The sequence below is a fragment of the Triturus cristatus genome, chromosome 6, assembly GCF_964204655.1.
Source record: "Triturus cristatus chromosome 6, aTriCri1.1, whole genome shotgun sequence".
Taxonomy (NCBI): Eukaryota; Metazoa; Chordata; class Amphibia; order Caudata; family Salamandridae; genus Triturus; species Triturus cristatus.
Window position 1 is genome coordinate 281132628 of NC_140589.1, and position 23848 is coordinate 281156475.

Genomic DNA, 23848 nt, shown 5'->3' on the forward strand with positions numbered 1-23848 from the left:
TCAGCCAGGATAGCTTGATTCCAGTGGCACACTGAGCCCAGGACTCACGTCTGAGCATACCTGGCACACTTAGGACGAGAAAGCAAAAGGCACACAATTGATGGACGGAATGCAGAACAAATCAAAACATTCACCCCCAGTCAAGAGATCTGGGTTAAATCCATCATTCTTTTGCTCACCATGCCACTCCAGTTTAGACCTGGCCATATGCAAATCAGCCATGACCCTGTGCCTCATGGGGAGAGTCCAGCCCCAACTGCCAAGCCAGATCCTCCCTGGCCCGGAAACAAGCATCCTAGGACCGGTTTCGGGGTTTCACCCCTCTTTAGCCAGGATAGCTTGGTTCCAGTGGCACCGTGAGCCCAGGACTCACATCTGAGCATACCTGGCGCACTTTGGGCGAGAAAGCAAAATGCACACAATTGATGGACGGAATGCAGAACAAATCAAAACATTCACCCCCAGTCAAGAGATCTGGGTTAAATCCATCATTCTTTGCTCACTATGCCACCCCAGTTTAGACCTGGCCATATGCAAATCAGTCTTGACCCTGTGCCTCATGGAAACAATCCAGCCCGAACTGCCAAGCCAGATCCTCCCTGGACCGGAAACAAGCATTCTAGGACCGGTTTCGGGGTTTCACTCCTCTTCAGCCAGGATGGCATGATTCCAGTGGCACAGTGAGCCCAGGACTCACGTCTGAGCATACCTGGCACACTTAGGGCGAGAAAGCAAAAGGCACACAATTGCTGGACGGAATGCACAACAAATAAAAACATTCACCCCCAGTCAAGAGATCTGGGTTATATCCATCTTTCTTTTGCTCACCATGCCACCCCAGTTTAGACCTGGCCATATGCAAATCAGTCTTGACTCTGTGCCTCATGGGAACAGTCCAGCCCGAACTGCCAAGCCAAATCCTCCCTGGACCGGAAACAAGCATCCTAGTACCGGTTTCGGGGTTTCACCCCTCTTTAGCCAGGATAGCTTGATTCCAGTGGCACAGTGAGCCCAGGACTCATGTCTGAGCATACCTGGCGCACTAAGGGCGAGAAAGCAAAAGGCACACAATTGATGGACGGAATGCAGAACAAATCAAAAAATTCACCCCCAGTCAAGAGATCTGGGTTAAATCCATCATTCTTTTGCTCACCATGCCACCCTAGTTTAGACCTGGCCATATGCAAATCAGTCTTGACCCAGTGCCTCATGGGAACCGTCCAGCCCGAACTGCCAAGCGAGATCCTCCCTGGACCGGAAACAAGCATCCTAGGACCGGTTTTGGGGTTTCACCCCTCTTCAGCCAGGATAGCTTAATTCCAGTGGCACAGTGAGCCTAGGACTCACGTCTGAGTATACCTGGCGCACTTATGGCAAGAAAGCAGAAGGCACACAATTGATGGACGGAATGCAGAACAAATGAAAACATTCACCCCCAGTCAAGAGATCTGGGTTAAATCCATCATTCTTTGCTCACTATGCCAACCCAGTTTAGACCTGGCCATATGCAAATCAGTCTTGACCCTGTGCCTCATGGAAACAATCCAGCCCGAACTGCCAAGCCAGATCCTCCCTGGACCGGAAACAAGCATCCTAGGACCGGTTTCAGGGTTTCACCCCTTTTCAGCCAGGATAGCTTGATTCCAGTGGCACAGTGAGCCCAGGACTCACGTCTGAGCATACCTGGCACACTTAGGACGAGAAAGCAAAAGGCACACAATTGATGGACAAAATGCAGAACAAATCAAAACATTCACCCCCCCCCCAAGAGATCTGGGTTAAATCCATCATTCTTTTGCTCACCATACCATCCCAGTTTACCTTGCCATGTGCAAATCAGTCTTGACCCTGTGCCTCATGGGAACAGTCCAGCCCGAACTGCCAAGCCAAATCCTCCCTGGACCGGAAACAAGCATTCTAGGACCGGTTTCGAGGTTTCACTCCTCTTCAGCCAGGATGGCATGATTCCAGTGGCACAGTGAGCCCAGGACTCATGTCTGAGCATACCTGGCGCACTTAGGGCGAGAAAGCAAAAGGCACACAATTGATGGACGGAATGCAGAACAAATCAAAACATTCACCCCCAGTCAAGAGATCTGGGTTAAATCCATCATTCTTTTGCTCACCATGCCACCCTAGTTTAGACCTGGCCATATGCAAATCAGTCTTGACCCAGTGCCTCATGGGAACCGTCCAGCCCGAACTGCCAAGCGAGATCCTCCCTGGACCGGAAACAAGCATCCTAGGACCGGTTTTGGGGTTTCACCCCTCTTCAGCCAGGATAGCTTAATTCCAGTGGCACAGTGAGCCTAGGACTCACGTCTGAGCATACCTGGCGCACTTATGGCAAGAAAGCAGAAGGCACACAATTGATGGACGGAATGCAAAACAAATGAAAACATTCACCCCCAGTCAAGAGATCTGGGTTAAATCCATCATTCTTTGCTCACTATGCCACCCCAGTTTAGACCTGGCCATATGCAATTCAGTCTTGACCCTGTGCCTCATGGAAACAATCCAGCCCGAACTGCCAAGCCAAATCCTCCCTGGACCGGAAACAAGCATTCTAGGACCGGTTTCGAGGTTTCACTCCTCTTCAGCCAGGATGGCATGATTCCAGTGGCACAGTGAGCCCAGGACTCATGTCTGAGCATACCTGGCGCACTTAGGGCGAGAAAGCAAAAGGCACACAATTGATGGACGGAATGCAGAACAAATCAAAACATTCACCCCCAGTCAAGAGATCTGGGTTAAATCCATCATTCTTTTGCTCACCATGCCACCCTAGTTTAGACCTGGCCATATGCAAATCAGTCTTGACCCAGTGCCTCATGGGAACCGTCCAGCCCGAACTGCCAAGCGAGATCCTCCCTGGACCGGAAACAAGCATCCTAGGACCGGTTTTGGGGTTTCACCCCTCTTCAGCCAGGATAGCTTAATTCCAGTGGCACAGTGAGCCTAGGACTCACGTCTGAGCATACCTGGCGCACTTATGGCAAGAAAGCAGAAGGCACACAATTGATGGACGGAATGCAAAACAAATGAAAACATTCACCCCCAGTCAAGAGATCTGGGTTAAATCCATCATTCTTTGCTCACTATGCCACCCCAGTTTAGACCTGGCCATATGCAATTCAGTCTTGACCCTGTGCCTCATGGAAACAATCCAGCCCGAACTGCCAAGCCAGATCCTCCCTGGACCGGAAACAAGCATTCTAGGACCGGTTTCAGGGTTTCACTCCTCTTCAGCCAGGATGGCATGATTCCAGTGGCACAGTGAGCCCAGGACTCACGTCTGAGCATACCTGGCACACTTAGGGCGAGAAAGCAAAAGGCACACAATTGCTGGACGGAATGCAGAACAAATAAAAACCTTCACCCCCAGTCAAGAGATCTGGGTTATATCCATCTTTCTTTTGCTCACCATGCCACCCCAGTTTAGACCTGGCCATATGCAAATCAGTCTTGACTCTGTGCCTCATGGGAACAGTCCAGCCCGAACTGCCAAGCCAAATCCTCCCTGGACCGGAAACAAGCATCCTAGTACCGGTTTCGGGGTTTCACCCCTCTTTAGCCAGGATAGCTTGATTCCAGTGGCACAGTGAGCCCAGGACTCATGTCTGAGCATACCTGGCGCACTAAGGGCGAGAAAGCAAAAGGCACACAATTGATGGACGGAATGCAGAACAAATCAAAACATTCACCCCCAGTCAAGAGATCTGGGTTAAATCCATCATTCTTTTGCTCACCATGCCACCCTAGTTTAGACCTGGCCATATGCAAATCAGTCTTGACCCAGTGCCTCATGGGAACCGTCCAGCCCGAACTGCCAAGCGAGATCCTCCCTGGACCGGAAACAAGCATCCTAGGACCGGTTTTGGGGTTTCACCCCTCTTCAGCCAGGATAGCTTAATTCCAGTGGCACAGTGAGCCTAGGACTCACGTCTGAGTATACCTGGCGCACTTATGGCAAGAAAGCAGAAGGCACACAATTGATGGACGGAATGCAGAACAAATGAAAACATTCACCCCCAGTCAAGAGATCTGGGTTAAATCCATCATTCTTTGCTCACTATGCCACCCCAGTTTAGACCTGGCCATATGCAAATCAGTCTTGACCCTGTGCCTCATGGAAACAATCCAGCCCGAACTGCCAAGCCAGATCCTCCCTGGACCGGAAACAAGCATCCTAGGACCGGTTTCAGGGTTTCACCCCTTTTCAGCCAGGATAGCTTGATTCCAGTGGCACAGTGAGCCCAGGACTCACGTCTGAGCATACCTGGCACACTTAGGACGAGAAAGCAAAAGGCACACAATTGATGGACAAAATGCAGAACAAATCAAAACATTCACCCCCAGTCAAGAGATCTGGGTTAAATCCATCATTCTTTTGCTCACCATACCATCCCAGTTTACCTTGCCATATGCAAATCAGTCTTGACCCTGTGCCTCATGGGAACAGTCCAGCCCGAACTGCCAAGCCAAATCCTCCCTGGACCGGAAACAAGCATTCTAGGACCGGTTTCGAGGTTTCACTCCTCTTCAGCCAGGATGGCATGATTCCAGTGGCACAGTGAGCCCAGGACTCATGTCTGAGCATACCTGGCGCACTTAGGGCGAGAAAGCAAAAGGCACACAATTGATGGACGGAATGCAGAACAAATCAAAACATTCACCCCCAGTCAAGAGATCTGGGTTAAATCCATCATTCTTTTGCTCACCATGCCACCCTAGTTTAGACCTGGCCATATGCAAATCAGTCTTGACCCAGTGCCTCATGGGAACCGTCCAGCCCGAACTGCCAAGCGAGATCCTCCCTGGACCGGAAACAAGCATCCTAGGACCGGTTTTGGGGTTTCACCCCTCTTCAGCCAGGATAGCTTAATTCCAGTGGCACAGTGAGCCTAGGACTCACGTCTGAGCATACCTGGCGCACTTATGGCAAGAAAGCAGAAGGCACACAATTGATGGACGGAATGCAAAACAAATGAAAACATTCACCCCCAGTCAAGAGATCTGGGTTAAATCCATCATTCTTTGCTCACTATGCCACCCCAGTTTAGACCTGGCCATATGCAAATCAGTCTTGACCCTGTGCCTCATGGAAACAATCCAGCCCGAACTGCCAAGCCAGATCCTCCCTGGACCGGAAACAAGCATCCTAGGACCGGTTTCGGGGTTTCACCCCTTTTCAGCCAGGATAGCTTGATTCCAGTGGCACAGTGAGCCCAGGACTCACGTCTGAGCATACCTGGCACACTTAGGGCGAGAAAGCAAAAGGCACACAATTGCTGGACGGAATGCAGAACAAATCAAAACATTCACCCCCAGTCAAGAGATCTGGGTTATATCCATCTTTGTTTTTGCTCACCATGCCACCCCAGTTTAGACCTGGCCATATGCAAATCAGTCTTGACTATGTGCCTCATGGGAACAGTCCAGCCCGAACTGCCAAGCCGAATCCTCCCTGGACCGGAAACAAGCATCCTAGTACCGGTTTCGGGGTTTCACCCCTCTTTAGCCAGGATAGCTTGATTCCAGTGGCAGAGTGAGCCCAGGACTCACGTCTGAGCATACCTGGCGCACTTAGGGCGAGAAAGCAAAAGGCACACAATTGATGGACGGAATGCAGAACAAATCAAAACATTCACCCCAAGTCAAGAGATCTGGGTTAAATCCATCATTCTTTTTCTCACCATGCCACCCTAGTTTAGACCTGGCCATATGCAAATCAGTCTTGACCCAGTGCCTCATGGGAACCGTCCAGCCCGAACTGCCAAGCGAGATCCTCCCTGAACCGGAAACAAGCATCCTGGGACCGGTTTCGGATATTTCACCCCTGTTCAGTCAGGATAGCTTGATTCCAGTGGCACAGTGAGCCCAGGACTCACATCTGAGCATACCTGGCGCACTTAGGGCGAGAAAGCAAAAGGCACACAATTGATGGATGGAATGCAAAACAAATCAAAACATTCACCCCAAGTCAAGAGATCTGGGTTAAATGAATCATTCTTTTGCTCACCATGCCACCCCAGTTTAGACCTGGCCATATGCAAATCAGTCTTGACCCTGTGCCTCATGGGAACAGTCCAGCCCGAACTGCCAAGCCAGATCCTCGCTGGACCGGAAACAAGCATCCTAGTACCGGTTTCGGGTTTTCACTCCTCTTCAGCCAGGATAGCTTGATTCCAGTGGCACAGTGAGCCCAGGACTCACGTCTGAGCATACCTGGCACACTTAGGGCGAGAAAGCAAAAGGCACACAATTGATGGACGGAATGCAGAACAAATCAAAACATTCACCCCCAGTCAAGAGATCTGGGTTAAATCCAGCATTCTTTTGCTCACCATGCCACTCCAGTTTAGACCTGGCCATATGCAAATCAGCCATGACCCTGTGCCTCATGGGGAGAGTACAGCCCCAACTGCCAAGCCAGATCCTCCCTGGACCGGAAACAAGCATCCTAGGACCGGTTTCGGGGTTTCACCCCTCTTTAACCAGGATAGCTTGATTCCAGTGGCACCGTGAGCCCAGGACTCACATCTGAGCATACCCTGCGCACTTAGGGCGAGAAAGCAAAAGGCACACAATTGATGGACGGAATGCAGAACAAATCAAAACATTCACCCCCATTCAAGAGATCTGGGTTAAATCCATCATTCTTTTGCTCACCATGCCACCCTAGTTTAGACATGGCCATATGCAAATAAGTCTTGACCCTGTGCCTCATGGGAACCGTCCAGCCCGAACTGCCAAGCCAGATCCTCCCTGGACCGGAAACAAGCATCCTAGGACCAGTTTCGGGGTTTCACCCCTCTTCAGCCAGGATAGCTTGATTCCAGTTTCACAGTGAGCCCAGGACGCACGTCTGAGCATATCTGGCACACTTAGGGCGAGGAAGCAAAAGGCACACAATTGATGGACGGAATGCAGAACAAATGAAAACATTCACCCCCAGTCAAGAGCTCTGGGTTAAATCCATCATTCTTTTGCTCCCCATACCATCCCAGTTTACCTTGCCATATGCAAATCAGTCTTGACCCTGTGCCTCATGGGAACAGTCCAGCCCGAACTGCCAAGCCAGATCCTCCCTGGACCGGAAACAAGCATCCTAGGACCGGTTTCGGGGTTTCACCCCACTTCAGCCAGGATATCTTGATTCCAGTGGCACAGTGAGCCCAGGACTCACGTCTGAGCATACTTGGCACACTTAGGGCGAGAAAGCAAAAGGCACACCATTGATGGACGGAATGCAGAACAAATCAAAACATTCACCCCCAGTCAAGAGATCTGGGTTAAATCCATCATTCTTTTGCTCACCATGCCACCCCAGTTTAGACCTGGCCATATGCAAATCAGTCTTGACCCTGTGCCACATGGAAACAGTCCAGCCCGAACTGCCAAGCCAGATCCTCTCTGGACCGGAAACACGCATCCTAGGACCGGTTTCGGGGTTTCACCCCTCTTCAGCCAGGATAGCTTGATTCCAGTGGCACAGTGAGCCCAGGACTCACGTCTGAGCATACCTGGCACACTTAGGGCGAGTTAGCAAAAGGCACACAATTGATGGACGGAATGCAGAACAAATCAAAACATTCACCCCCAGTCAAGAGATCTGGGTTAAATCCATCATTCTTTTGCTCACCATGCCACCCCAGTTTAGACCTGGCCATATGCAAATCAGTCTGGACCCTGTGCCTCATGGGAACAGTCCAACCCGAACTGCCAAGCCAGATCCTCCCTGGACCGGAAACAAGCATTCTAGGACCGGTTTCGGGGTTTCACTCCTCTTCAGCCAGGATGGCAGGATTCCAGTGGCACAGTGAGCCCAGGACTCACGTCTGAGCATACCTGGCACACTTGGGGCGAGAAAGCAAAAGGCACACAATTGCTGGACGGAATGCAGAACAAATCAAAACATTCACCCCCAGTCAAGAGATCTGGGTTATATCCATCTTTCTTTTGCTCACCATGCCACCCCAGTTTAGACCTGGCCATATGCAAATCAGTCTTGACTCTGTGCCTCATGGGAACAGTCCAGCCCGAACTGCCAAGCCAAATCCTCCCTGGACAGGAAACATGCATCCTAGTACCGGTTTCGGGGTTTCACCCCTCTTTAGCCAGGATAGCTTGATTCCAGTGGCACAGTGAGCCCAGGACTCACGTCTGAGCATACCTGGCGCACTTAGGGCGAGAAAGCAAAAGGCACACAATTGATGGACGGAATGCAGAACAAATCAAAACATTCACCCCCAGTCAAGAGATCTGGGTTAAATCCATCATTCTTTTGCTCACCATGCCACCCTAGTTTAGACCTGGCCATATGCAAATCAGTCTTGACCCAGTGCCTCATGGGAACCGTCCAGCCCGAACTGCCAAGCGAGATCCTCCCTGGACCGGAAACAAGCATCCTAGGACCGGTTTTGGGGTTTCACCCCTCTTCAGCCAGGATAGCTTAATTCCAGTGACACAGTGAGCCTAGGACTCACGTCTGAGCATACCTGGCGCTTAGGGAAAGAAAGCAGAAGGCACACAATTGATGGACGGAATGCAGAACAAATGAAAACATTCACCCCCAGTCAAGAGATCTGGGTTAAATCCATCATTCTTTGCTCACCATACCACCCCAGTTTAGACCTGGCCATATGCAAATCAGTCTTGACCCTGTGCCTCATGGAAACAATCCAGCCCGAACTGCCAAGCCAGATCCTCCCTGGACCGGAAACAAGCATCCAGGACCGGTTTCGGGGTTTCACCCCTTTTCAGCCAGGATAGCTTGATTCCAGTGGCACACTGAGCCCAGGACTCACGTCTGAGCATACCTGGCACACTTAGGACGAGAAAGCAAAAGGCACACAATTGATGGACGGAATGCAGAACAAATCAAAACATTCACCCCCAGTCAAGAGATCTGGGTTAAATCCATCATTCTTTTGCTCACCATGCCACTCCAGTTTAGACCTGGCCATATGCAAATCAGCCATGACCCTGTGCCTCATGGGGAGAGTCCAGCCCCAACTGCCAAGCCAGATCCTCCCTGGCCCGGAAACAAGCATCCTAGGACCGGTTTCGGGGTTTCACCCCTCTTTAGCCAGGATAGCTTGGTTCCAGTGGCACCGTGAGCCCAGGACTCACATCTGAGCATACCTGGCGCACTTTGGGCGAGAAAGCAAAACGCACACAATTGATGGACGGAATGCAGAACAAATCAAAACATTCACCCCCAGTCAAGAGATCTGGGTTAAATCCATCATTCTTTGCTCACTATGCCACCCCAGTTTAGACCTGGCCATATGCAAATCAGTCTTGACCCTGTGCCTCATGGAAACAATCCAGCCCGAACTGCCAAGCCAGATCCTCCCTGGACCGGAAACAAGCATCCTAGGACCGGTTTCGGGGTTTCACCCCTCTTCAGCCAGGATGGCATGATTCCAGTGGCACAGTGAGCCCAGGACTCACGTCTGAGCATACCTGGCACACTTAGGGCGAGAAAGCAAAAGGCACACAATTGCTGGACGGAATGCAGAACAAATAAAAACATTCACCCCCAGTCAAGAGATCTGGGTTATATCCATCTTTCTTTTGCTCACCATGCCACCCCAGTTTAGACCTGGCCATATGCAAATCAGTCTTGACTCTGTGCCTCATGGGAACAGTCCAGCCCGAACTGCCAAGCCAAATCCTCCCTGGACCGGAAACAAGCATCCTAGTTCCGGTTTCGGGGTTTCACCCCTCTTTAGCCAGGATAGATTGATTCCAGTGGCACAGTGAGCCCAGGACTCATGTCTGAGCATACCTGGCGCACTAAGGGCGAGAAAGCAAAAGGCACACAATTGATGGACGGAATGCAGAACAAATCAAAACATTCACCCCCAGTCAAGAGATCTGGGTTAAATCCATCATTCTTTTGCTCACCATGCCACCCTAGTTTAGACCTGGCCATATGCAAATCAGTCTTGACCCAGTGCCTCATGGGAACCGTCCAGCCCGAACTGCCAAGCGAGATCCTCCCTGGACCGGAAACAAGCATCCTAGGACCGGTTTTGGGGTTTCACCCCTCTTCAGCCAGGATAGCTTAATTCCAGTGGCACAGTGAGCCTAGGACTCACGTCTGAGTATACCTGGCGCACTTATGGCAAGAAAGCAGAAGGCACACAATTGATGGACGGAATGCAGAACAAATGAAAACATTCACCCCCAGTCAAGAGATCTGGGTTAAATCCATCATTCTTTGCTCACTATGCCACCCCAGTTTAGACCTGGCCATATGCAAATCAGTCTTGACCCTGTGCCTCATGGAAACAATCCAGCCCGAACTGCCAAGCCAGATCGTCCCTGGACCGGAAACAAGCATCCTAGGACCGGTTTCAGGGTTTCACCCCTTTTCAGCCAGGATAGCTTGATTCCAGTGGCACAGTGAGCCCAGGACTCACGTCTGAGCATACCTGGCACACTTAGGACGAGAAAGCAAAATGCACACAATTGATGGACAAAATGCAGAACAAATCAAAACATTCACCCCCAGTCAAGAGATCTGGGTTAAATCCATCATTCTTTTGCTCACCATACCATCCCAGTTTACCTTGCCATATGCAAATCAGTCTTGACCCTGTGCCTCATGGGAACAGTCCAGCCCGAACTGCCAAGCCAAATCCTCCCTGGACCGGAAACAAGCATTCTAGGACCGGTTTCGAGGTTTCACTCCTCTTCAGCCAGGATGGCATGATTCCAGTGGCACAGTGAGCCCAGGACTCATGTCTGAGCATACCTGGCGCACTTAGGGCGAGAAAGCAAAAGGCACACAATTGATGGACGGAATGCAGAACAAATCAAAACATTCACCCCCAGTCAAGAGATCTGGGTTAAATCCATCATTCTTTTGCTCACCATGCCACCCTAGTTTAGACCTGGCCATATGCAAATCAGTCTTGACCCAGTGCCTCATGGGAACCGTCCAGCCCGAACTGCCAAGCGAGATCCTCCCTGGACCGGAAACAAGCATCCTAGGACCGGTTTTGGGGTTTCACCCCTCTTCAGCCAGGATAGCTTAATTCCAGTGGCACAGTGAGCCTAGGACTCACGTCTGAGCATACCTGGCGCACTTATGGCAAGAAAGCAGAAGGCACACAATTGATGGACGGAATGCAGAACAAATGAAAACATTCACCCCCAGTCAAGAGATCTGGGTTAAATCCATCATTCTTTGCTCACTATGCCACCCCAGTTCAGACCTGGCCATATGCAAATCAGTCTTGACCCTGTGCCTCATGGAAACAATCCAGCCCGAACTGCCAAGCCAGATCCTCCCTGGACCGGAAACAAGCATCCTAGGACCGGTTTCGGGGTTTCACCCCTTTTCAGCCAGGATAGCTTGATTCCAGTGGCACAGTGAGCCCAGGACTCACGTCTGAGCATACCTGGCACACTTAGGGCGAGAAAGCAAAAGGCACACAATTACTGGACGGAATGCAGAACAAATCAAAACATTCACCCCCAGTCAAGAGATCTGGGTTATATCCATCTTTTTTTTGCTCACCATGCCACCCCAGTTTAGACCTGGCCATATGCAAATCAGTCTTGACCCTGTGCCACATGGAAACAGTCCAGCCCGAACTGCCAAGTCAGATCCTCCCTGGACCGGAAACACGCATCCTAGTACTGGTTTCGGGGTTTCACCCCTCTTTAGCCAGGATAGCTTGATTCCAGTGGCACAGTGAGCCCAGGACTCACGTCTGAGCATACCTGGCGCACTTAGGGCGAGAAAGCAAAAGGCACACAATTGATGGACGGAATGCAGAACAAATCAAAACATTCACCCCCAGTCAAGAGATCTAGGTTAAATCCATCATTCTTTTGCTCACCATGCCACCCTAGTTTAGACCTGGCCATATGCAAATCAGTCTTGACCCAGTGCCTCATGGGAACCGTCCAGCCCGAACTGCCAAGCGAGATCCTCCCTGGACCGGAAACAAGCATCCTAGGACCGGTTTCGGGGTTTCACTCCTCTTCAGCCAGGATGGCATGATTCCAGTGGCACAGTGAGCCCAGGACTCACGTCTGAGCATACCTGGCACACTTAGGGCGAGAAAGCAAAAGGCACACAATTGCTGGACGGAATGCAGAACAAATAAAAACATTCACCCCCAGTCAAGAGATCTGGGTTATATCCATCTTTCTTTTGCTCACCATGCCACCCCAGTTTAGACCTGGCCATATGCAAATCAGTCTTGACTCTGTGCCTCATGGGAACAGTCCAGCCCGAACTGCCAAGCCAAATCCTCCCTGGACCGGAAACAAGCATCCTAGTACCGGTTTCGGGGTTTCACCCCTCTTTAGCCAGGATAGCTTGATTCCAGTGGCACAGTGAGCCCAGGACTCATGTCTGAGCATACCTGGCGCACTAAGGGCGAGAAAGCAAAAGGCACACAATTGATGGACGGAATGCAGAACAAATCAAAACATTCACCCCCAGTCAAGAGATCTGGGTTAAATCCATCATTCTTTTGCTCACCATGCCACCCCAGTTTAGACCTGGCCATATGCAAATCAGTCTTGACCCAGTGCCTCATGGGAACCGTCCAGCCCGAACTGCCAAGCCAGATCCTCCCTGGACCGGAAACAAGCATCCTAGGACCGGTTTTGGGGTTTCACCCCTCTTCAGCCAGGATAGCTTAATTCCAGTGGCACAGTGAGCCTAGGACTCACGTCTGAGTATACCTGGCGCACTTATGGCAAGAAAGCAGAAGGCACACAATTGATGGACGGAATGCAGAACAAATGAAAACATTCACCCCCAGTCAAGAGATCTGGGTTAAATCCATCATTCTTTGCTCACTATGCCACCCCAGTTTAGACCTGGCCATATGCAAATCAGTCTTGACCCTGTGCCTCATGGAAACAATCCAGCCCGAACTGCCAAGCCAGATCCTCCCTGGACCGGAAACAAGCATCCTAGGACCGGTTTCAGGGTTTCACCCCTTTTCAGCCAGGATAGCTTGATTCCAGTGGCACAGTGAGCCCAGGACTCACGTCTGAGCATACCTGGCACACTTAGGACGAGAAAGCAAAAGGCACACAATTGATGGACAAAATGCAGAACAAATCAAAACATTCACCCCCAGTCAAGAGATCTGGGTTAAATCCATCATTCTTTTGCTCACCATACCATCCCAGTTTACCTTGCCATATGCAAATCAGTCTTGACCCTGTGCCTCATGGGAACAGTCCAGCCCGAACTGCCAAGCCAAATCCTCCCTGGACCGGAAACAAGCATTCTAGGACCGGTTTCGAGGTTTCACTCCTCTTCAGCCAGGATGGCATGATTCCAGTGGCACAGTGAGCCCAGGACTCATGTCTGAGCATACCTGGCGCACTTAGGGCGAGAAAGCAAAAGGCACACAATTGATGGACGGAATGCAGAACAAATCAAAACATTCACCCCCAGTCAAGAGATCTGGGTTAAATCCATCATTCTTTTGCTCACCATGCCACCCTAGTTTAGACCTGGCCATATGCAAATCAGTCTTGACTCTGTGCCTCATGGGAACAGTCCAGCCCGAACTGCCAAGCCGAATCCTCCCTGGACCGGAAACAAGCATCCTAGTACCGGTTTCGGGGTTTCACCCCTCTTTAGCCAGGATAGCTTGATTCCAGTGGCAGAGTGAGCCCAGGACTCACGTCTGAGCATACCTGGCGCACTTAGGGCGAGAAAGCAAAAGGCACACAATTGATGGACGGAATGCAGAACAAATCAAAACATTCACCCCAAGTCAAGAGATCTGGGTTAAATCCATCATTCTTTTTCTCACCATGCCACCCTAGTTTAGACCTGGCCATATGCAAATCAGTCTTGACCCAGTGCCTCATGGGAACCGTCCAGCCCGAACTGCCAAGCGAGATCCTCCCTGAACCGGAAACAAGCATCCTGGGACCGGTTTCGGATATTTCACCCCTGTTCAGTCAGGATAGCTTGATTCCAGTGGCACAGTGAGCCCAGGACTCACATCTGAGCATACCTGGCGCACTTAGGGCGAGAAAGCAAAAGGCACACAATTGATGGATGGAATGCAAAACAAATCAAAACATTCACCCCAAGTCAAGAGATCTGGGTTAAATGAATCATTCTTTTGCTCACCATGCCACCCCAGTTTAGACCTGGCCATATGCAAATCAGTCTTGACCCTGTGCCTCATGGGAACAGTCCAGCCCGAACTGCCAAGCCAGATCCTCGCTGGACCGGAAACAAGCATCCTAGTACCGGTTTCGGGTTTTCACTCCTCTTCAGCCAGGATAGCTTGATTCCAGTGGCACAGTGAGCCCAGGACTCACGTCTGAGCATACCTGGCACACTTAGGGCGAGAAAGCAAAAGGCACACAATTGATGGACGGAATGCAGAACAAATCAAAACATTCACCCCCAGTCAAGAGATCTGGGTTAAATCCAGCATTCTTTTGCTCACCATGCCACTCCAGTTTAGACCTGGCCATATGCAAATCAGCCATGACCCTGTGCCTCATGGGGAGAGTACAGCCCCAACTGCCAAGCCAGATCCTCCCTGGACCGGAAACAAGCATCCTAGGACCGGTTTCGGGGTTTCACCCCTCTTTAACCAGGATAGCTTGATTCCAGTGGCACCGTGAGCCCAGGACTCACATCTGAGCATACCCTGCGCACTTAGGGCGAGAAAGCAAAAGGCACACAATTGATGGACGGAATGCAGAACAAATCAAAACATTCACCCCCATTCAAGAGATCTGGGTTAAATCCATCATTCTTTTGCTCACCATGCCACCCTAGTTTAGACATGGCCATATGCAAATAAGTCTTGACCCTGTGCCTCATGGGAACCGTCCAGCCCGAACTGCCAAGCCAGATCCTCCCTGGACCGGAAACAAGCATCCTAGGACCAGTTTCGGGGTTTCACCCCTCTTCAGCCAGGATAGCTTGATTCCAGTTTCACAGTGAGCCCAGGACGCACGTCTGAGCATATCTGGCACACTTAGGGCGAGAAAGCAAAAGGCACACAATTGATGGACGGAATGCAGAACAAATGAAAACATTCACCCCCAGTCAAGAGCTCTGGGTTAAATCCATCATTCTTTTGCTCCCCATACCATCCCAGTTTACCTTGCCATATGCAAATCAGTCTTGACCCTGTGCCTCATGGGAACAGTCCAGCCCGAACTGCCAAGCCAGATCCTCCCTGGACCGGAAACAAGCATCCTAGGACCGGTTTCGGGGTTTCACCCCACTTCAGCCAGGATATCTTGATTCCAGTGGCACAGTGAGCCCAGGACTCACGTCTGAGCATACTTGGCACACTTAGGGCGAGAAAGCAAAAGGCACACCATTGATGGACGGAATGCAGAACAAATCAAAACATTCACCCCCAGTCAAGAGATCTGGGTTAAATCCATAATTCTTTTGCTCACCATGCCACCCCAGTTTAGACCTGGCCATATGCAAATCAGTCTTGACCCTGTGCCACATGGAAACAGTCCAGCCCGAACTGCCAAGCCAGATCCTCTCTGGACCGGAAACACGCATCCTAGGACCGGTTTCGGGGTTTCACCCCTCTTCAGCCAGGATAGCTTGATTCCAGTGGCACAGTGAGCCCAGGACTCACGTCTGAGCATACCTGGCACACTTAGGGCGAGTTAGCAAAAGGCACACAATTGATGGACGGAATGCAGAACAAATCAAAACATTCACCCCCAGTCAAGAGATCTGGGTTAAATCCATCATTCTTTTGCTCACCATGCCACCCCAGTTTAGACCTGGCCATATGCAAATCAGTCTGGACCCTGTGCCTCATGGGAACAGTCCAACCCGAACTGCCAAGCCAGATCCTCCCTGGACCGGAAACAAGCATTCTAGGACCGGTTTCGGGGTTTCACTCCTCTTCAGCCAGGATGGCAGGATTCCAGTGGCACAGTGAGCCCAGGACTCACGTCTGAGCATACCTGGCACACTTGGGGCGAGAAAGCAAAAGGCAAGGCACACAATTGCTGGACGGAATGCAGAACAAATCAAAACATTCACCCCCAGTCAAGAGATCTGGGATATATCCATCTTTCTTTTGCTCACCATGCCACCCCAGTTTAGACCTGGCCATATGCAAATCAGTCTTGACTCTGTGCCTCATGGGAACAGTCCAGCCCGAACTGCCAAGCCAAATCCTCCCTGGACAGGAAACATGCATCCTAGTACCGGTTTCGGGGTTTCACCCCTCTTTAGCCAGGATAGCTTGCTTCCAGTGGCACAGTGAGCCCAGGACTCACGTCTGAGCATACCTGGCTCACTTAGGGCGAGAAAGCAAAAGGCACACAATTGATGGACGGAATGCAGAACAAATCAAAACATTCACCCCCAGTCAAGAGATCTGGGTTAAATCCATCATTCTTTTGCTCACCATGCCACCCTAGTTTAGACCTGGCCATATGCAAATCAGTCTTGACCCAGTGCCTCATGGGAACCGTCCAGCCCGAACTGCCAAGCGAGATCCTCCCTGGACCGGAAACAAGCATCCTAGGACCGGTTTTGGGGTTTCACCCCTCTTCAGCCAGGATAGCTTAATTCCAGTGACACAGTGAGCCTAGGACTCACGTCTGAGCATACCTGGCGCTTAGGGAAAGAAAGCAGAAGGCACACAATTGATGGACGGAATGCAGAACAAATCAAAACATTCACCCCCAGTCAAGAGATCTGGGTTAAATCCATCATTCTTTTGCTCACCATGCCACTCCAGTTTAGACCTGGCCATATGCAAATCAGCCATGACCCTGTGCCTCATGGGGAGAGTCCAGCCCCAACTGCCAAGCCAGATCCTCCCTGGCCCGGAAACAAGCATCCTAGGACCGGTTTCGGGGTTTCACCCCTCTTTAGCCAGGATAGCTTGGTTCCAGTGGCACCGTGAGCCCAGGACTCACATCTGAGCATACCTGGCGCACTTTGGGCGAGAAAGCAAAACGCACACAATTGATGGACGGAATGCAGAACAAATCAAAACATTCACCCCCAGTCAAGAGATCTGGGTTAAATCCATCATTCTTTGCTCACTATGCCACCCCAGTTTAGACCTGGCCATATGCAAATCAGTCTTGACCCTGTGCCTCATGGAAACAATCCAGCCCGAACTGCCAAGCCAGATCCTCCCTGGACCGGAAACAAGCATCCTAGGACCGGTTTCGGGGTTTCACCCCTCTTCAGCCAGGATGGCATGATTCCAGTGGCACAGTGAGCCCAGGACTCACGTCTGAGCATACCTGGCACACTTAGGGCGAGAAAGCAAAAGGCACACAATTGCTGGACGGAATGCAGAACAAATAAAAACATTCACCCCCAGTCAAGAGATCTGGGTTATATCCATCTTTCTTTTGCTCACCATGCCACCCCAGTTTAGACCTGGCCATATGCAAATCAGTCTTGACTCTGTGCCTCATGGGAACAGTCCAGCCCGAACTGCCAAGCCAAATCCTCCCTGGACCGGAAACAAGCATCCTAGTTCCGGTTTCGGGGTTTCACCCCTCTTTAGCCAGGATAGCTTGATTCCAGTGGCACAGTGAGCCCAGGACTCATGTCTGAGCATACCTGGCGCACTAAGGGCGAGAAAGCAAAAGGCACACAATTGATGGACGGAATGCAGAACAAATCAAAACATTCACCCCCAGTCAAGAGATCTGGGTTAAATCCATCATTCTTTTGCTCACCATGCCACCCTAGTTTAGACCTGGCCATATGCAAATCAGTCTTGACCCAGTGCCTCATGGGAACCGTCCAGCCCGAACTGCCAAGCGAGATCCTCCCTGGACCGGAAACAAGCATCCTAGGACCGGTTTTGGGGTTTCACCCCTCTTCAGCCAGGATAGCTTAATTCCAGTGGCACAGTGAGCCTAGGACTCACGTCTGAGTATACCTGGCGCACTTATGGCAAGAAAGCAGAAGGCACACAATTGATGGACGGAATGCAGAACAAATGAAAACATTCACCCCCAGTCAAGAGATCTGGGTTAAATCCATCATTCTTTGCTCACTATGCCACCCCAGTTTTGACCTGGCCATATGCAAATCAGTCTTGACCCTGTGCCTCATGGAAACAATCCAGCCCGAACTGCCAAGCCAGATCGTCCCTGGACCGGAAACAAGCATCCTAGGACCGGTTTCAGGGTTTCACCCCTTTTCAGCCAGGATAGCTTGATTCCAGTGGCACAGTGAGCCCAGGACTCACGTCTGAGCATACCTGGCACACTTAGGACGAGAAAGCAAAATGCACACAATTGATGGACAAAATGCAGAACAAATCAAAACATTCACCCCCAGTCAAGAGATCTGGGTTAAATCCATCATTCTTTTGCTCACCATACCATCCCAGTTTACCTTGCCATATGCAAATCAGTCTTGACCCTGTGCCTCATGGGAACAGTCCAGCCCGAACTGCCAAGCCAAATCCTCACTGGACCGGAAACAAGCATTCTAGGACCGGTTTCGAGGTTTCACTCCTCTTCAGCCAGGATGGCATGATTCCAGTGGCACAGTGAGCCCAGGACTCATGTCTGAGCATACCTGGCGCACTTAGGGCGAGAAAGCAAAAGGCACACAATTGATGGACGGAATGCAGAACAAATCAAAACATTCACCCCCAGTCAAGAGATCTGGGTTAAATCCATCATTCTTTTGCTCACCATGCCACCCTAGTTTAGACCTGGCCATATGCAAATCAGTCTTGACCCAGTGCCTCATGGGAACCGTCCAGCCCGAACTGCCAAGCGAGATCCTCCCTGGACCGGAAACAAGCATCCTAGGACCGGTTTTGGGGTTTCACCCCTCTTCAGCCAGGATAGCTTAATTCCAGTGGCACAGTGAGCCTAGGACTCACGTCTGAGCATACCTGGCGCACTTATGGCAAGAAAGCAGAAGGCACACAATTGATGGACGGAATGCAGAACAAATGAAAACATTCACCCCCAGTCAAGAGATCTGGGTTAAATCCATCATTCTTTGCTCACTATGCCACCCCAGTTTAGACCTGGCCATATGCAAATCAGTCTTGACCCTGTGCCTCATGGAAACAATCCAGCCCGAACTGCCAAGCCAGATCCTCCCTGGACCGGAAACAAGCATCCTAGGACCGGTTTCGGGGTTTCACCCCTTTTCAGCCAGGATAGCTTGATTCCAGTGGCACAGTGAGCCCAGGACTCACGTCTGAGCATACCTGGCACACTTAGGGCGAGAAAGCAAAAGGCACACAATTACTGGACGGAATGCAGAACAAATCAAAACATTCACCCCCAGTCAAGAGATCTGGGTTATATCCATCTTTTTTTTGCTCACCATGCCACCCCAGTTTAGACCTGGCCATATGCAAATCAGTCTTGACTCTGTGCCTCATGGGAACAGTCCAGCCCGAACTGCCAAGCCGAATCCTCCCTGGACCGGAAACAAGCGTCCTAGTACCGGTTTCGGGGTTTCACCCCTCTTTAGCCAGGATAGCTTGATTCCAGTGGCAGAGTGAGCCCAGGACTCACGTCTGAGCATACCTGGCGCACTTAGGGCGAGAAAGCAAAAGGCACACAATTGATGGACGGAATGCAGAACAAATCAAAACATTCACCCCAAGTCAAGAGATCTGGGTTAAATCCATCATTCTTTTTCTCACCATGCCACCCTAGTTTAGACCTGGCCATATGCAAATCAGTCTTGACCCAGTGCCTCATGGGAACCGTCCAGCCCGAACTGCCAAGCGAGATCCTCCCTGAACCGGAAACAAGCATCCTGGGACCGGTTTCGGGGTTTCACCCCTGTTCAGTCAGGATAGCTTGATTCCAGTGGCACAGTGAGCCCAGGACTCACATCTGAGCATACCTGGCGCACTTAGGGCGAGAAAGCAAAAGGCACACAATTGATGGATGGAATGCAAAACAAATCAAAACATTCACCCCAAGTCAAGAGATCTGGGTTAAATCAATCATTCTTTTGCTCACCATGCCACCCCAGTTTAGACCTGGCCATATGCAAATCAGTCTTGACCCTGTGCCTCATGGGAACAGTCCAGCCCGAACTGCCAAGCCAGATCCTCGCTGGACCGGAAACAAGCATCCTAGGACCGGTTTCGGGGTTTCGCTCCTCTTCAGCCAGGATAGCATGATTTCAGTGGCACAGTGAGCCCAGGACTCACGTCTGAGCATATCTGGCGCCTTTAGGGCGAGAAAGCAAAAGGCACACAATTGATGGATGGAATGCAGAACAAATCAAAACATTCACCCCCAGTCAAGAGATCTGGGTTATATCCATCTTTTTTTTGCTCACCATGCCACCCCAGTTTAGACCTGGCCATATGCAAATCAGTCTTGACCCTGTGCCACATGGAAACAGTCCAGCCCGAACTGCCAAGTCAGATCCTCCCTGGACCGGAAACACGCATCCTAGTACTGGTTTCGGGGTTTCACCCCTCTTTAGCCAGGATAGCTTGATTCCAGTGGCACAGTGAGCCCAGGACTCACGTCTGAGCATACCTGGCGCACTTAGGGCGAGAAAGCAAAAGGCACACAATTGATGGACGGAATGCAGAACAAATCAAAACATTCACCCCCAGTCAAGAGATCTAGGTTAAATCCATCATTCTTTTGCTCACCATGCCACCCTAGTTTAGACCTGGCCATATGCAAATCAGTCTTGACCCAGTGCCTCATGGGAACCGTCCAGCCCGAACTGCCAAGCGAGATCCTCCCTGGACCGGAAACAAGCATCCTAGGACCGGTTTCGGGGTTTCACTCCTCTTCAGCCAGGATGGCATGATTCCAGTGGCACAGTGAGCCCAGGACTCACGTCTGAGCATACCTGGCACACTTAGGGCGAGAAAGCAAAAGGCACACAATTGCTGGACGGAATGCAGAACAAATAAAAACATTCACCCCCAGTCAAGAGATCTGGGTTATATCCATCTTTCTTTTGCTCACCATGCCACCCCAGTTTAGACCTGGCCATATGCAAATCAGTCTTGACTCTGTGCCTCATGGGAACAGTCCAGCCCGAACTGCCAAGCCAAATCCTCCCTGGACCGGAAACAAGCATCCTAGTACCGGTTTCGGGGTTTCACCCCTCTTTAGCCAGGATAGCTTGATTCCAGTGGCACAGTGAGCCCAGGACTCATGTCTGAGCATACCTGGCGCACTAAGGGCGAGAAAGCAAAAGGCACACAATTGATGGACGGAATGCAGAACAAATCAAAACATTCACCCCCAGTCAAGAGATCTGGGTTAAATCCATCATTCTTTTGCTCACCATGCCACCCTAGTTTAGACCTGGCCATATGCAAATCAGTCTTGACCCAGTGCCTCATGGGAACCGTCCAGCCCGAACTGCCAAGCGAGATCCTCCCTGGACCGGAAACAAGCATCCTAGGACCGGTTTTGGGGTTTCACCCCTCTTCAGCCAGGATAGCTTAATTCCAGTGGCACAGTGAGCCTAGGACTCACGTCTGAGTATACCTGGCGCACTTATGGCAAGAAAGCAGAAGGCACACAATTGATGGACGGAATGCAGAACAAATGAAAACATTCACCCCCAGTCAAGAGATCTGGGTTGAATCCATCATTCTTTGCTCACTATGCCACCCCAGTTTAGACCTGGCCATATGCAAATCAGTCTTGACCCTGTGCCTCATGGAAACAATCCAGCCCGAACTGCCAAGCCAGATCCTCCCTGGACCGGAAACAAGCATCCTAGGACCGGTTTCAGGGTTTCACCCCTTTTCAGCCAGGATAGCTTGATTCCAGTGGCACAGTGAGCCCAGGACTCACGTCTGAGCATACCTGGCACACTTAGGACGAGAAAGCAAAAGGCACACAATTGATGGACAAAATGCAGAACAAATCAAAACATTCACCCCCAGTCAAGAGATCTGGGTTAAATCCATCATTCTTTTGCTCACCATACCATCCCAGTTTACCTTGCCATATGCAAATCAGTCTTGACCCTGTGCCTCATGGGAACAGTCCAGCCCGAACTGCCAAGCCAAATCCTCCCTGGACCGGAAACAAGCATTCTAGGACCGGTTTCGAGGTTTCACTCCTCTTCAGCCAGGATGGCATGATTCCAGTGGCACAGTGAGCCCAGGACTCATGTCTGAGCATACCTGGCGCACTTAGGGCGAGAAAGCAAAAGGCACACAATTGATGGACGGAATGCAGAACAAATCAAAACATTCACCCCCAGTCAAGAGATCTGGGTTAAATCCATCATTCTTTTGCTCACCATGCCACCCTAGTTTAGACCTGGCCATATGCAAATCAGTCTTGACCCAGTGCCTCATGGGAACCGTCCAGCCCGAACTGCCAAGCGAGATCCTCCCTGGACCGGAAACAAGCATCCTAGGACCGGTTTTGGGGTTTCACCCCTCTTCAGCCAGGATAGCTTAATTCCAGTGGCACAGTGAGCCTAGGACTCACGTCTGAGCATACCTGGCGCACTTATGGCAAGAAAGCAGAAGGCACACAATTGATGGACGGAATGCAAAACAAATGAAAACATTCACCCCCAGTCAAGAGATCTGGGTTAAATCCATCATTCTTTGCTCACTATGCCACCCCAGTTTAGACCTGGCCATATGCAAATCAGTCTTGACCCTGTGCCTCATGGAAACAATCCAGCCCGAACTGCCAAGCCAGATCCTCCCTGGACCGGAAACAAGCATTCTAGGACCGGTTTCGGGGTTTCACTCCTCTTCAGCCAGGATGGCATGATTCCAGTGGCACAGTGAGCCCAGGACTCACGTCTGAGCATACCTGGCACACTTAGGGCGAGAAAGCAAAAGGCACACAATTGCTGGACGGAATGCAGAACAAATAAAAACATTCACCCCCAGTCAAGAGATCTGGGTTATATCCATCTTTCTTTTGCTCACCATGCCACCCCAGTTTAGACCTGGCCATATGCAAATCAGTCTTGACTCTGTGCCTCATGGGAACAGTCCAGCCCGAACTGCCAAGCCAAATCCTCCCTGGACCGGAAACAAGCATCCTAGTACCGGTTTCGGGGTTTCACCCCTCTTTAGCCAGGATAGCTTGATTCCAGTGGCACAGTGAGCCCAGGACTCATGTCTGAGCATACCTGGCGCACTAAGGGCGAGAAAGCAAAAGGCACACAATTGATGGACGGAATGCAGAACAAATCAAAACATTCACCCCCAGTCAAGAGATCTGGGTTAAATCCATCATGCTTTTGCTCACCATGCCACCCTAGTTTAGACCTGGCCATATGCAAATCAGTCTTGACCCAGTGCCTCATGGGAACCGTCCAGCCCGAACTGCCACGCGAGATCCTCCCTGGACCGGAAACAAGCATCCTAGGACCGGTTTTGGGGTTTCACCCCTCTTCAGCCAGGATAGCTTAATTCCAGTGGCACAGTGAGCCCAGGACTCACATCTGAGCATACCTGGCGCACTTAGGGCGAGAAAGCAAAAGGCACACAATTGATGGATGGAATGCAAAACAAATCAAAACATTCACCCCAAGTCAAGAGATCTGGGTTAAATGAATCATTCTTTTGCTCACCATGCCACCCCAGTTTAGACCTGGCCATATGCAAATCAGTCTTGACCCTGTGCCTCATGGGAACAGTCCAGCCCGAACTGCCAAGCCAGATCCTCGCTGGACCGGAAACAAGCATCCTAGTACCGGTTTCGGGTTTTCACTCCTCTTCAGCCAGGATAGCTTGATTCCAGTGGCACAGTGAGCCCAGGACTCACGTCTGAGCATACCTGGCACACTTAGGGCGAGAAAGCAAAAGGCACACAATTGATGGACGGAATGCAGAACAAATCAAAACATTCACACCCAGTCAAGAGATCT